The sequence below is a fragment of the Callorhinus ursinus genome, unplaced genomic scaffold (genome assembly GCF_003265705.2).
Source record: "Callorhinus ursinus isolate GAN/ISIS: 27379988/994484 unplaced genomic scaffold, GSC_fseal_2.0 scaffold2, whole genome shotgun sequence".
NCBI classification, from domain to species: Eukaryota; Metazoa; Chordata; class Mammalia; order Carnivora; family Otariidae; genus Callorhinus; species Callorhinus ursinus.
The window spans coordinates 68,193,758-68,209,862 of NW_027397064.1; positions in this window are offsets into that span (position 1 = coordinate 68,193,758).

The following is a 16,105-nucleotide window of genomic DNA, read 5'->3' on the forward strand; positions in this document are numbered from 1 at the left end:
TTGCTCTGGCATGTCTCTTCAAGGAGGTTTGTATAGCAGACAGCCTTTGAAGGCAGAGATGGTGTACTTCCTGTAGAGCAAAAGGCAAGCATGATTGCTGTCCAGTAGGAAAGATTCAAGTTCCCTAAGTTCAAGTTTCCTTTACTGAAATGAAACCCGCTCCATGTGCAGGCACCAATCTAGGCTCGTCAATGTAGCCTCTGTGGGATTGAAGACAAGGAAGAAAGATAAAAATACGCTATCATGCTCCTTGCTGTGTCATGAGTAATGAAGTCCTTTGCCCCTGATCTGAGAGTCTCATGTCATCAGCCACCAATCATGAAACTGTGACAGGCTAAGTTGTTATTTAATCAATAGGGTAAAATCTCACAACCTTCACAGTTCTTGATAGCCACAAAACAGCGTTCAATGAAAGTTTATGGAATGGAATCAAGACCTAGACTCTAGGTCTTCTGACCACAAATTCATGGCACTTGGAGAAGTCAGCATTGCCCTACACACTATAGCAAAGAAAGAAATCATAGCAACCACACGTTCCCTGGGAGAAAAAGACACCTAAGCAGAATTAATGGCTAACAGATATGGTTAGTTAATTTGGTTTGTATTTGAAACCGTTGAATTTGGGGTCACAAACTTGTGTGACCAACAAATGGCATATTACTTTATTCTCTGTGAGTTACTGAGCAGATAGGAAACCAAATCTGTCATTATTGTGCTCCTTTTTCTTCCTTTTTATAGGTTTATATTTTGCCCAGAAAAGGGGCGCCTGGGTGGCTCAGTCAGTTAAGTGGCCTGCTCTTGATTTCAGCTCAGGTCATGATCTCAGGGTCTTGGGATTGAACTCCACATTGAGCTCCATGCTCAGTGGAGAGTCTGCTTGAGATTCTCTTTCTCTCCCTCCCCCTCTACCCATCTCATTTGTAGGCGTGCTCTCTCTCTCTCTTTCTCAAATAAATAAATAAATAAATAAACAAAATCTCAAAACTTTTTTTTTTGCCCCAAAATGGGGCAAAGCCAGTATAGTATGGTCCATCATGGTCACCACCGATTTGCTCTCTGTTTAAGCCAGTGAGGTCCTCTTGCAGCTGTCTACCCTGTTGCTTCTGCGGCCTCTGGCATAGACATCTCTGCTGAAGCTCTATCTAGGGAGGAAGTTTCAGATTTTAGGCTTCTCACTTTCTTTCTGGATGTGAGGAAAGCTCTTCTGTCAGACCAACTTTTTTTCTCATCATCCTTGTAACATAATACCTTTAAAGAATTCACGATTTTTGCAAAATGAAGTCAGAAAGGAAACATTTGGATTTCCGGAGCAAAGGAGCCCAAAGGGCATGGCTCTTTTTCTCAAAAGGGGCTGAGGAGGGAAAAGTAACTTTAGAATAAAGCATATTTTAATATTGGAATGAATTCTCCTGCCACCATGTGTCTTATGTCTTTCTTTCTTTACATTCTCCCTATATCCTTTCCCCTAATAAAATTGGATGACCATTTTTTTTTAAAGATTTTATTTATTTATTTGACAGAGAGAGACATAGCAAGAGAGGGAACACAAGCAGGGGGAGTAGGAGAGGGAGAAGCAGGCTTCCCCGCGGAGCAAGGAGCCCGATGTGGGGCTTGATCCCAGGACCCTGGGATCACGACCTGAGCTGAAGGCAGACGCTTAACGACTGAGCCACCCAGGCGCCCCTGGATGACCATTTTTTACAAGATGGCATGGACCATTTGAGGGTGTGAGCTCCAGGATGGTAGCCTGGGGGTAGAAGTGGGAGTTTAGAAAAAGAGATGGCACACACAGAGAGCAAGCAAAATAAAGGGGAAACCTGTAGATGGCTGCCTTTGGCTCCTGCTCTCTCGGTTCTCCTCATCTAGTAAGTCTTCCTCCCGCTATCGGCCTCCCAAGGTGAACCCAACCAGCGAAATTTCGGCTTAAGCAACACTTTTACATTTGAAGACTATGTAAATGACAATAAAACACTGGCAGGATGTGCAGATTCTCTTGCATACTAGATTCAGAAAGGAAAATATGGTCTGTCTTGACTCTCACTGCTGTCAAGTGTTTAAATTGTCCTTCCAGCATATATTTAAAACACATTGTCATTGCAATGTTACCAAACAGTGAGCGAGTCAATATATCTGAGACCACACAATGATTGACACTTTCTAAGTCAAACAGAGAGACATGGAACCTCATACTGCAACTGCTGTTTCCAGCTCTGAGGTCTGCGGATACAGTTGCTGACAGTGTGCAGACATGTGGAATGCTGGTTCACAACCGCAAGCTGTGGAGGTGGGAGGTAGCCTTGGCTCCTTGGTGGCTTGGTACATGCTGCCTTCTGGAGTGGGAGCTAACCGAGACAAGGGGCAGGGACGCCACTAACACGCTTTCAAGTGGTTGTTCTTTTTTGTGTGAAAGCTGGGGGGAGGGGAGATGGTTTCTTATTTTGTTGTTTTTTGGTCTTTTACTTTATTTGGGTGTGGAAGTGAGGAGCACGTCCGGGTTACATGCTCACGTGGGATCACTGACAGACTCACAAAGCAGGCTGAGGGGAGACGTGTGCTTTCTGGGTCACACGGTCATATGTGAACAAGGTCTTGCCCTCAATTCAAATCATTTGCTGAGTTTCTCACAAATCATCAGAAGAATTCAACTAAGATTCAACTTTTAAAAATGGAATTTGCACCTGAAATGAAAGATCAGACTAACCTGCGCAATTAGAACGAAGTTCTGTCTAAATAGCTGCCCCAGTCACCACCTCAGGTGAATAAGGGGTGAAGTGCTTTTTCACCCTTAGATTGTGAGCCGTTGCAGAAGGCAGAAAGCACATTTTTCATCCTTGTGTTCTAAAAGTGTAGCTCAGTGCCTGGTACAATATACATATTTGATAAATTTCTGTCAAATGAGTGAAGGAATGAATGTCAACAATTAACTAACAGTGCAATGAAGAAAAGAGCCTTTGAGGTTTTCTGGGTCTTGTTTCCCGAGGTTACTCTTTATATGCCATTTTTTTTTAAGCTCTAATGACTACATCTCATTTTATTACATCTATTTTTTTTTCTAATTAAGCTTACCATGGTTCACAAACCCTGAGAAAATAGCAAGGTTATCCACTAAAGAGTGTTTCTTGACCCTCATTCCCTTAATAGGCATCCCTGGCAATGTTTTTGACTTCCCAAAAGGGTTGTTACATAGATTTTTTGTTATTTAGATGGAGAAAGAAGAGAACAACATGATCAATGGAATTAAGGCTTTTGCATAATTAGGGAAAAAACACCCTTTGCCTGGCACAATTTCAATCTTCTCTTTCACCAGCTGCTAAGTCATTTTCATATCCCTAGCTGCTTCCTCCAAGCGCAAACACACCTGTTCTCCCAGCTCAGTACCCATTTCATGCTGGCTCCTTGTGAGCAGGAGATGTGAGTGTTTTGACTTGCATCAGAGAACTGAATAATCATCCCTTTATTCTGGGATGACAACAGGCCTCTTTGGCAGAGGTAGGCAGTGGAGGAGTGGTCATAGTTCTCTCCTGGGACTGTGAGCAGGGCAGTTCACTTAGTAAACCAGTTTAGGTATAGCCGTGAGCTTGATTTTCTTTCTCTGGGCAACTTGTTGCTCTATCAATCTGGGAAAGTCCCTCTGGCTAGGTTGGATTTATGCAATGGCCAGAGCTTAGTGTCCGGTGGCCAGGCCAGAAACAACCAAACTTGAACCTCCCTGTCTGCTGCAGTCAAAGTCACCAAGCAGATTGGGGAATGGGCAGCCAGGATGGCACCTCTTACTCCAGCGTTCGAGAGAGGAACTTGAGTGCATAAAGCCTGCACAGCTTATGTGTAAAAATGGGAGCAGAGTGAAAGCCGGTGTCAGAGATGAAGTGAAGGAGGTCAAAGGCAGAGCAATTGGTGTGCTGATTGGCAGTCATATCGGGCCAAAGAAGGGGCTATTCCCACCTCTGCTATTCCTACTATACTCCCATCTGGTACAGATGAATTAGATGGGATTCGGGAGTTTTAGTCCTCAGCATCCTTACAGCTTTTTGCCACAGACTGTTCAAGAGCGACTGACTCATTTTTCATTGGGAATTGTTTATAGGTCCACAACCCCATCTGATTTATAATCATTTCCAAAATAATGGTGTCATTCTGAGGATTTCTTTCCATTGTTCCGTTCTGTCTCCCTCCCATCTGGTGAGTACAGGACTCATCTCAATTAGCGAAATGCCATCCCGTCTGGTCTGCCTCGCCAGCAAGTCATTCAGTGCTCCAATCCCTTCTTCACCTCCATCACAGAGTTTAGTATTTTGCGGCAGGAAAACTGTAACATAGCACATTCTTCTCCTAACAGGGAAAAGTGAAATCCGTTACAGCGATGCTAATTAAGCAGAGTTTAACATTAGCTTTAATTTAAAGCAGCCCTCCTGAGACTACCTAGCATCTACACAGGGTGTCATGCAATATGAAGCCACACTACCTCTCAATTAGCATCCATTTATTTGGGAACAACACCAAGCAGCAATAAACAGGCACAACCTGTTCCTTTCGCTCAGTTCTGCCCAGCAGCAGCCTGTTTGCTGGAGACTTGCTTCACCAGCCGCAGCAGCCTTTGTGAAGGCTGAAGCACACTCAACATGGACTTGGTTTGGCCAGAGGCGGCTTTAAGCAGAAAGCAAGGTGGTGGTGGAGGCTGCGGGACGTGAGATTGTGTCTGCTAGGTCTATGAATCAGGCTGCTTCTTAAATCTTTTGTACCCCTGCTGTGACATCTGCCAGATCTATCCCTCTGCACCTCTTCTCCTGTTTCCTAGTGGCCAGTGTCCCCCCTAGCGAGCGAGACTTCCTGATTCCCTCCTTCGCTGAACTGTAAATGACCAGTGTGTCTCTGGTTAATAGTTCATGCTACTTTATTAGTTTAGTCGAAAGGGTTCATGTTAGACCTCCCAGAGAAGCATTTTTAGTATAGGTAGGGCTTAAAATGGTTTGCTTTCCGTTTTTATTTCACAAACATCAAGCACCAAAACAGAACGTTTTAAAAGAAAGAAAAGTAACCCACAAACCTCCCACTCACCTGCATTAAATCCTAGCACCTCTGTAACTGCTTCATCCAGCGGTGTCAGTTCTGCTGGGAAGACCCCAGTACATTTACAAATGCACAGGATTGATATATTTGAGACTGTCTGGATAGGGTTATCTTCACAAATTCAGTCCACACACAGAAGCCTTCTGGTTTTTTTTTTTTCTGGTTATGTAGATCAGAGCTAGAATTATAATAAATAATAAATAAGAGAGGTGGGAAAAGGAAAAAAAATCCAAGGGAAATATCAATAATATCAAACGTCTTCTGGGCCCCATCTGTTGTGTAGTCCATTAGCTGAGAAATTGCAGGGGGCCCTAATAATAGTACATGTGATTGAAATAGCACCTTTGCAACAAAGAGCTTTGCCATCACTCATTTCATCCATCTTTACAACATACTTATAGGGTGAGTGCCTGGGACAGGTATTATTTTCTATTTTACAACACAGCACAGGGTTTAGTGACTTAAGCAAGATCACACTGTTGGTGGGGGCAGATATAGGACAAGTACCAAGTGCTATAACTATGGTACACCTTCTCAGCTACTACTACACTGTCCATATATACATAAATCCTGATCCAGATGTAATATAATGACATAAACAGCACTGTTTGTAAACTAATTGTGGGCAAAGATCAGATTCTCTGCCTAAGGGAATGCTGGTTGCATACAGGGTGCTGTATGTTCTTTCTAATACATAACAAATGTCCTTAGCCTCGGTGAAAACACTTAAAGTCCTTTAGCACCAATCTGTTCTTTTGACAGAAATATATGTTTATTATAGCCTGAGTTCAGATCTCTCCCCCTACCCCCGTGTCTGTGTGTGTGTGTGTGTGTGTGTGTGTTTAGGTGGGGAGATTTTTGATATGCTGGTCAAGTCTGAGCTACTGTTAGAACAAATTAGGCAAAAAGCAGCAGTAAATCTGGTCAGACATAAATATATAACGAAAGTTCTGTCAGTCTCAGAGGCACTCTGGCAGGTTCCCTAGGGATATGCAGTTGGGGGCCATCTTCCACTATCAGAAAATATTCCTAGTTGGAGGTCCAAGCAGACTTGACTGTAGGAAAGACCACAGTGCTTCACAAGAAAAAGAGAGGGAGAACAGCCGCTCCTTTAAATATTCAAGAAGCATTTACTATTTCAGAAAAGAAGGGCAAATATCACATTAAAAAATGTTCTCGGGGTGCCTGGGTGGCTCAGTCGTTAAGCGTCTGCCTTTGGCTCGGGTCATGATCCCAGGGTCCTGGGATCGAGGCCTGCATCGGGCTCCCTGCTTGGTGGGAAGCCTGCTTCTCCCTCTCCCACTTCCCTTGCTTGTGTTCCCTCTCTGTCAAATAAATAAATAAAATCTCTTTAAAAAAAAAAAAGGAAAAAAATGTTCTCTAGATTTCTGTTTTTCTCATTTTATAACTCTGGAAGCAAGTACTTAATAGATTTAGTCAGTTCGTTCAGTCAATCAACAAATATTACTTAAGCTCCTACTATGTGTCAAATCTTTAGGTAGGTGCTGGGACAGAGGATTGAACAAGACATCCACGGTCTGCATGGGGCTGATATTCGAAGGGAGAGATCAATAAATAAGCAAGAAAAAAATGGGAACTACAGAAAATAAACACATAGAAAACCAAAGAAGGAAATAAGGTAATTAGAGATTTTGAAAAAGTGTTCTGAAGGAAATTGGGTAAGGACAGAGAGAGAGAGAGAGAGAGTGAGAAACTGGGAGAGTCCTCTTTGGACAGGGTGGTCAGGGAAGACTTTCCTAAGAGGGTGACACTGAAGTTGAGGCCTGAAGCCACTGTTAACATGGCATCTGTGCTATTTATGTGTTCCTTAATCTCGACTGGATCCTCTGTTCCGTAAAAGTAGAACAATATTTCATTATTGATTCCTTTGGAATAAAGCTTGCTACATAACACACACACAGGAGTGCCTGTGGATGGCTCAGTCAGTTAAGAGTCTGCCTTTGGCTCAGGTCATGATCCCAGGGTCCTGGGATGGAGTCCCGCTTCGGGCTCCCCGCTCAGCGGGGACCTGCTTCTCCTTTTACCACTTCCTCTGCTTGTGCTCTCTCTCTCTGTCAAATAAATAAATAAAAATCTTTAAACAACAACAAAAACAACAAAACACATACACATTGGTTCTCATAGACCAGTGGTTCTCAGGATCCCTTTACACTCTTAACAATTGTTGAGGATCCCAAAGAACTGTGATTAATGTGGGTTATAGCAATATTTTCCATATCAGGAATTAGAGAAATTTAAACATATTTATTAATTTATTTTTTTAAAGGTTTTATTTATTTATTTTGAGAGAGAGAATGAGATAGATAGAGAGAGCACGAGAGGGGGGAGGCAGAGGGAGGAGCAGACTCCCTGCTGAGCAGGGAGCCCGATGCAGGACTCGATCCCGGGACTCCAGGATCATGACCTGAGCCGAAGGCAGTGGCTTAACCAACTGAGCCACCCAGGCTCCCATTATTAATTTATTTTAAAGTAACATGACAGGTTTATTGCTGTTAACATAAGTAGTGTCATTTGTATTACATATTATACATTCGTATGTAAATATAATAATTTTTAAAACGGAAAAGATTAGTGAGGAGAGTGGCTTTGTTTTACAGTTTTGCAAATCTCCATCTTTTTTTGGCTTAATAGAAGACAGCTGGATTCGCGTGTCTGCTCCTGCATTCAATCTGTTGTGAAATGTTGTTTTGGTTGAAGTGTATATTTAAAAAAAAAAAAATCCAGTTTTAGACAGCTTTGTAGTTGGAAAAGGGAGGCCCTCATGTACCCTCTGAGAACCTGCTGTCATAGAGTATAGCTCAGTAAATCTATACTACAATTCCAGAAAAGTGAAAAATATTCATGGGAAGTAGATATCTGGTGATCTTAATCATCCTCACATTTATTACTTTCAAATGGTTTACATCCCTCGTTTTTATGGGCATGTATCGGGTTAAACTCAGAAAGCAATAAAACTCAAATCCGACTTCCAGCAGCTTATTCCTTTTTGAGCAATTTACAAAGTGACTTTTAAATCTCTGAACATAGAAAATGTAGCAGGTGGTAGAAATTTATACACTAGGACTCATATTTTCACTTTATTTTCTACAACTGATTTTATTGTACTCTGGAGACCTCGTTCCCGCTGACGGCAGAGTGCAATGGCTGTGCCAAAGCATATACCTTCATCTTTGCAGGTTCAAAATAGTCTCTTTTTGGCAATTACTCAGTTTTTCAGGGTTTCTTCCCAAAAGTGAATTTAAGGGAAGCTTATGCTTCAGGGCCCCTCAGTTGTCTAGGACCCCTTCAAGTCCCTGGCAGTGGCCCTAGCAATTCTCCATTTATAATTTTGTATTCTTTTTCTTAAAGATAAATCCTTAAATTGTGTAAGTTTTAGGGGCGCCTGGGTGGCTCAGTCGGTTAAGCATCTGCCTTCAGCTCAGGTCATGATCCCAGGGTCCTGGGATTGAACCCCATGTCCGGCTTTCTGCTCAGGGGGAAGCCTGCTTTTCCCTCTCCCTCTGCCTGTGGCTCCCCCTCCTTGTGCTCTCTCTCTTTCTTTGTCAAGTAAGTAAATAAAATCTTAAAAAAATAATAAATTGTATAAGCCTCAGGCACTGCAAAACCTAGATTTGCTCTTCCTTTCGCCTTCTCAAGGTCCTTTCCTTCTCTTTTCATCTCTTCAAGATGGCATCTAGGTGAGGGGGGATGCTAATTATACTTTCGGTGATGGGAAGGAGAAGGATGTCTCCCCATGGGCTGCACTCTGCCTTCTTGCTAAAGAGCTGCTGAAGTGCCCTTGACCCCAGTAACTGTGGTGTCACACCACTATTTGCTGGCTTGGCCCTCACCTTACTTACAGTGAGACCAAACTTCTGGCGTCTGGCTGTGATCCCTAGCTTAACAGAGGCTCTGCTCTAGTCTCCCTACCCATGATCTTTGTGAACTTCACACAGGCATGACAGCCAACACCTGGATCACCCCAGCCCCGTGCTGGCCCTGGGGAACAAGGTGCTCTCCTAGGCCCATCTGCTCAGGCACCTCACTTAGTAACTTCTCTCTTCCTCAGGTGTTATGTCGTTCAAGCCTCCATGGGACTGTGGGGCTTCTCTGAGAGGCTTTTAGCCTGCCCAGGAGGAACGCTCCTGCTCCGGGAGCCTGCTCTCCTCAACTGATCTGAGTGTAGCTATCACACAGCCCATCCAAAGCTTGACCCTGAGAAGGTGAGGGGGAATTGAGCACATTTGCTCTGATCTCTTGTTCTCTTCTTCATTTCCCCTCCCCCCCTTCCTCTTCCTCTTTTTTTTTTTCACCGTCTTAATCATTTTTAAGGGTATAGTTCACTTCAGATCTCCAGAACTTTTTTTCACAAATCTGAAACTCTCTACCCATAAACAAAACTTTCCTTTTCCCACCCCCCTCAGATCCCTTGGAACCACCATTCTATTTTCTGTCTCTATGAATTTGATGACTCTAGGTACCTTACACAAGTGGAAGTACACAGTATGCACCTTTCTATGACTGACTTATTTTACTTGGTGTAATGTTCTCAGGGTTCCTCCATGTTGTAGCATTTGACAGGATTGCCTTCCATTTTAAAGTTGAATAATACTCCAATATATGTATAGATCACATTTTGTTTATATGTTCATCCATTGTTGGACATTTGGGTTGCTTTCACTTTTTGGCTATTGTGAATAGTGCTGCTATGAACATGGGAGTACAAATGTCTTTGAGACCCTGTTTCAATTCTTTTGGATATATACCCAGAAGCAAGATTGCTGGATAATATGGGAGTTCTATTTTTAATTTTTCAAGAAACCTCCATACTATCCTCTATAGTAGTTTGCACCATTTTATAATCCCACCAACAGCGCATAAAGGTTCTAATTTCTTCACATTCTTGCCAACACTTGTTATTTTCTGCTTTTGTTTTTGTTTTTGATAGTGGCCATCCTAATGGGTATGAGGTGATATCTCATTGTGATCTTGGTTTGCACATCTTTTCTCTGATGTTGCACATCTTTTCATGTGCATGTTGGCTATTTGTATATCTTCTTTGGAGAAGTGTCTATTCAAGTCCTTTGCCCATTTTTTCTGATGTTGCACATCTTTTCATGTGCATGTTGGCCATTTGTATATCTTCTTTGGAGAAATGTCTATTCAAGTCCTTTGCCCATTTTTCTTCTCTTCTTTTTCATGACATCTCCTTCCACCTTGTAGAAGAAGTCTCCTTCTTGGGTAAGGAAATTCCCATAGCTAATAGTCTTATCATCTCCTTCCACCTTGTAGAAATCTCCTTCTTGGGTAAGGAAATTCCCATAGCTAATAGTCTTAACTCTTCTAAAGTATGGTTGTTGTAAAAGAATGTTTAATAGGGTACCTTAATGGTACACATTTCCTGCTCTCCACTCTACCCCCAATTAACTTACATCTTCCCTGCTATTATTCTGGTTCAAGTCCTGATCATATTTTATGTGAGCTCTGCAACAGTCATCTATTTGGTTTCCCTATTTGGTCTTGATCCTTTCAAGCTAACCTGTTCCCCGATCCTGGAGTACTACTATTTACAAAACATTATTTTGACAATTACTCACTGTTTAAAACTTTTCAATGGCTTTCCTTGCCTATAGTGAAATGTCTAGATTCCTTAGTGGAGAATATAAAGTTATTTATCATCTGAATTTTGATTATTGGAATTTGTGTTTCTACCAAACCCAGAATACCTTTTTGTCTCCTGGCATTGAATTGCTTCTCCTCCTATAGTAAGTCTCCAAGGGCAGGGTCTGGTATTATTCATCTTTACATCCTTATGTTTTACATAGTGTCTGACATAGGATAGCTACTTAATAAACATATATTTAGTTAATTGAGGCAAATAATCATTCATAATTATCTATTTTATTATTTTGAATTTTATTACATTGGCTTTTCCTTAAGCTGGAGCTAGAATTATATATATATTTTAATTGATTTTTTCCTAAAACAGATATAGTCCTTTAAGAAAATTAGTATAGGGATACATAACATTTTGAGTTAGTTCCCCATCCTAAAAATCAACACTGAAAATTAATAAAATTTGAAGAGTAAAAGGAAATGACACCATACCCATAATAAATTTTCAAATTGCTAACAATTTCATATAAGAGTTCTAATAACTTATCCTAAATAGCAAGGAATTATGTAGGAAGAGGGACTCATTCCACATCTAATTCCATTCCTCATACATTTTAATGGAGGGCGCTACGGTTTTCACTGTCAATTTCCTCTTGTCTCAGATTTATGATCCAGGGGTTTAATCATTTGGGGCATTAAGATCTTGATATTTAAGAGACATGCTTCCTCATTTTACCATGACTTAACTTTGCTTGCTGAACCAGATACGACAGAGTCCAATAAGGCATTATGTATTGTGTTCTCAAACTATCTGTCTTGGACCTCAGTTGCACCCCCTATCATGGTTGACCATCAGAAAGCATCGTCCCGGCTGAGGCTGAAGAAAGCCCTTCCAGCTGCACTGTACATCTTTTTTCCCAAAATGTTCCCGTTCCTCAATATTCCTCAGCCAGTGTTTACCTGGCAGGGCAATATGTCTCATCTCTTCTGTGTAACTCTATAAAGTGCTGCACTACCATAAGGTGGTGTCATTCTTCTGACCTGTGTCTCTGCCTTTGACAGCGGGCTCCGGATGGGCCTGGGAATTAGTTGCAGATGTTTATGTCACCCGCAGTTCCTTAGCGCTCAGTGTGAAAACTGACATGTCTGCTTGGCAGTCAGGGATAGATGTTTCTTACAATTTCTTTTTTTACTGCCTTTCTTCCTGTTCAGTCACATGCTTTCCAGAATCATGGTTAGGCTTATGTTAGTTAATAATATGTTTTTTAAAGGCTTCCTTTTATAATGTAAAATCTGAAGGTCCTCAGAACTTGAGCATGGCCTTAGATTTGGGGAATCTGTGAACTGCGCAGTTTCTGACCCTCATTGAGTAAATTTGGGTAAGTCATTTGAAGTCTCCGTTTCTTTATCTATCACCATGGCCTTATTATCACCTGACAAAAGGAGATTTTTTTAAGTTTCAAAGCGATTCTTTGTGAGCAAGTGCTTTGAAAGGTAGGAAGTATTGTACAGTATATTTTTACTTGGTATTATAATGATGTATTTTTGGACCTTTAGTTATCAAATTTCTCATAACAATTACGTGGATGAATCTTTGTTATAGTGTAATAATCAGCCGTTTCAGCTAACTCACTCAAACATTTGGTCAAATCCATTGTAATGTTGTTTGGACTGAATTGATGATGAGGCCCGTGTAGAGAAAGTCCAAAATAGCCTGGAGATTTAAACTTAGCGATTTAATAGAGAAGCTTCCTGTTTGTCTCGTTAATGGCACCTGTGTGACTCACTTCTGAGCCAGATGTTGTACTTCATCATTTCATAACGTGTCATTTCTGCACACTGACTTTCTTTTCATAGTTTCTGAAGCAAAATCTATTTCATCCCATCACCAGGCTATCGTTGGTGACAGCTGCAACACCTGAATAGGTAGTGTTAGCTTTCACATGGACACAGAGATGGAAAATTCTCTCAGAATGGAGCCAGCAGGGAATGAAACATATGGCAGGAAGTAGAAAAAGTAAAGACTAGCTTCTCTAACAAACCTCTGCAGGTTTTGACAAGGCTCTCTGATGTACTGTCAAACCATCCCAGGGCTGAGAGGCAGGTAGCTTTTCTGTCTCTATCTGAGCACTAAGCTTTGCCTGAGGAAAGAACTTTCTTGTGTTCTTATCCAGAAAGCTGTTGGGAGGCAGCGAGTTCTTTATTACTGGATATGATTAAGAAATGGTTTGTAACCTTAGCTGTTCATCAGATTCACCTGCACTGATGGTCAGGAACTTCCCCTGGCCCCTCCCTGCACTGCCACCCTTGGATATTTTAATTCAGTAGATCAGGGAGGGGGCTCAGGCATCTATATTTGAAAGATGTTCTAGTGTTTCTGACTTGCAAAGAGCTAGGCAGAAATGTATTGGAGAATCCAATTATCTAAGGGATGATCATTCCAGCCTAAATCCCCTGCCAATGCTGAGTTTATATGAGTGTATGAGGATAAATCTTCATTTGAAGGGGTCAAAATTGGAATTTTATACAGGGACTAATAGGTAAGGTGACTGTGTGAAATGGCTCTGTGAAATATAATAGGCAGTGGTGGGGACTGTGAAGCTCAAGCTGGAGAGTGAAGCTCGACTGAAAGGTACTCTGGTTAACTAAACACATCTGTGGACAGATGTGGACCTTGAGTCTGCCATTTTAGCTGAGTATAAATCTTCTAGGGGTTGAGGGAGTTGGGGAGATTCATCTCATGCCTGGAGTTTTCTTTAGCTTCTCCAGTGTGGAGTACTCAGTACTATTTTCTCTTAGAGGTTTTAGCAACAATGTTAAAACATTAAGTGTAAGAGGCATGTCTTGCAGATTCCCTTTTACAAAGATGGAGGAGAGGGATATGATCAAAATGGATCCATTTCCTTCCCTCATTTCATGACCTAGTCTGTCCCATCTGACTACATATGGGAGCAAGTTTGAGTTAGATGTGGATAAGCAGGGTATGGGAACCTGACCTCTGGTTTATCTTGATTTCTTCTGCTCCTGGGTCCATTCCTGATCCTGTAGGATGGTGGTAAGAAAATGTCAATAAAATAAGAGAAATATAAATGAATAGGAAGTACTTTGAGAAGACTTAAAAAACAATTTTGAAGTTAGGTGTATTTTAAGGGCATCTGCTGAAAATGTTGCCTAACTGTGGTATCCGTTTTTTCACTTTGGGGCAATGAAATTTTATGAGTCACTAAATACATATTTTGACATCTGGCTTCACTGCTTTTTTTTCTTGAATGCTGTAAATTCTCATCATAAGAATTTCCTTCTTGTCAGTCTTTTGATACTCTGCTTTCAGTCATTTTCTGGGTGATTTACAGATGGTTGTACCTAATTGCCTTAGCTCTTGGTTTCCTATGAATTCTGGGCTAGGATCAGGCACGAGGGCAAGGAATAGAAATGTCAAAATTTATGTGAGGGCTGGCTAAGTTTTGGCCTTCTTCAGCTGTGTAATTTTTATCTTTGTGCCTATATAATACAATGTAAATTTTTATATCTAACATTATTCAGTCATGAGCCTTACAGATTTGAAGATTCTCTTGCCTTAAAATTTCATTCTGACACCTAGTCATAATTATAGCTACCAATTTTGGAACTCCAATCCATGTGAGACTCTGAGATGTTTTAATTTTGAATTTGTCTGGTGATTTTGTTTTGTAGAGAAATTAATTTTACATTGACATAGATAATGAAGGATCTTTTTATGAATAAATTTAAAAAATTCTAAACTGGATATTTATGATAAAAAAAGAGTTTTGATTTCTATAGCTGAAGAAGTATGTCTATGTTGTGTGGTACCTGGGGACCTGTGAAGAGGTAGCCAATAATCCTCTCCATTAGACAACCTTGTGGGGAGGTACACAGGGAAGAGTGAGTTTGCAATTACATGTGCTGAGAAATTGAGAATAACGTGAAGTCCCAGCTCTCTAAGAACAACCTTGATGAGTGAAGCTGAGAATATGTGATGGAATCCCCGCATATATATATATACATGCATATATATATATGTATACTTTTAGGAAATGAGCTCAGGATCCCTCTGGAAAAACTTAGCATCTGATATGTTAACACTGAGCCCTAGTTGGTCATATTAATTCCTTAACTGCTATTGCCTGATCTTAGGCATTGCTAAGAGTGTGAACGAATGTGTTTTGGGTGACTTACTCATTGCATTTGCCAGCAATATCCCTGGGGGTGTAGGGAGGCAGAGTTAATTGCTGAAGCAAACTGCACGAACTCTTGAGGACTACCATGTTCCTCAGGCAGCCATGACAGGCTTGGAATGGGGGATCACCCTGAGTTGCTCGCTTTTCCCAGGAAGTCCAATTTCCAGTTGAGAACAACTAGGCATTTGTTTTAGAATGGCTTTCACCCTCTCTTTGGTCTGGTTTGCTTTCACTTTTGACTTTAGAATTGGTGTGGAAAGTAATACAGCCCTGGAGAACCCAATGGCCCAGAAACCTCACTAGCTGCTTGAGGGCAGGCAGATCTTCAGCCTGTTCGCCTCAGGGCAAATGACCGGTTTTGTGATCTGGTCTTTCTTAAAGACAACTGCTTTATTAGGTAGCCTGGCTTCGGCCAGGACCAGTGAATGAAACTGAGGTCCAACTCTAAGGGGTGTTGCTTGAGCTGCTTGAAGTAAGTTACATATTTTTTGTCTCATAGGCGGCTTCCCCACCACTCACTGATGTGTACTCTCACTAACATCACATACATGAAGTCCATCAAATTTGATGAAAATATTAGAATATGTATTTATTTTACTGCCTCTTGCATTTGATCAGAGCTTACCCAGACAGCCATATCACAGTAAGCACATTATTGATTATTTATGAAGACACCCTGGGCATTGTAATTATTAGCTTTTCTTCAAATCAAATAGGCCTAGTCATAGAACTGAAAAGATTAATATGAGCACGGGCAGCAAATGAAAAAAAAAAAAGGGAAGACCAACTTTAAATCTGATTAAAATGTCTAGTATACCGAAATTGAGGAGAAGATGTAAAATTAAGAAAGTTACAAGCAGGAAATGGCAAACACCAGCTGAGGCGATAGGGAATGCCATATGTTATATGTTCTTCAGGCTCTTTTTTCCTCTTGCTTTTTTCAAAAAAGACTATATATAAAATACACACATTATATATATACATGCATACATTACCCTGGCACATGTATCATTAAGGATCTCCTTGGAAAGGCAAGTTGATATATTTATTTTTTGGAATAAAAAATCCAAAGTTATTTTCTGCAGCATCAGGTTTGCATTTATACCCATGACTCTATTCATTGTTAAAGATTTAAAATTCTAGTCAGTTTTCTTTTGGTTTTCCTGTTGGATTTTATCTGTCCAAGTTCTGAGCTCTGCTGTCTCTCTGTGTTTCTGTTGATG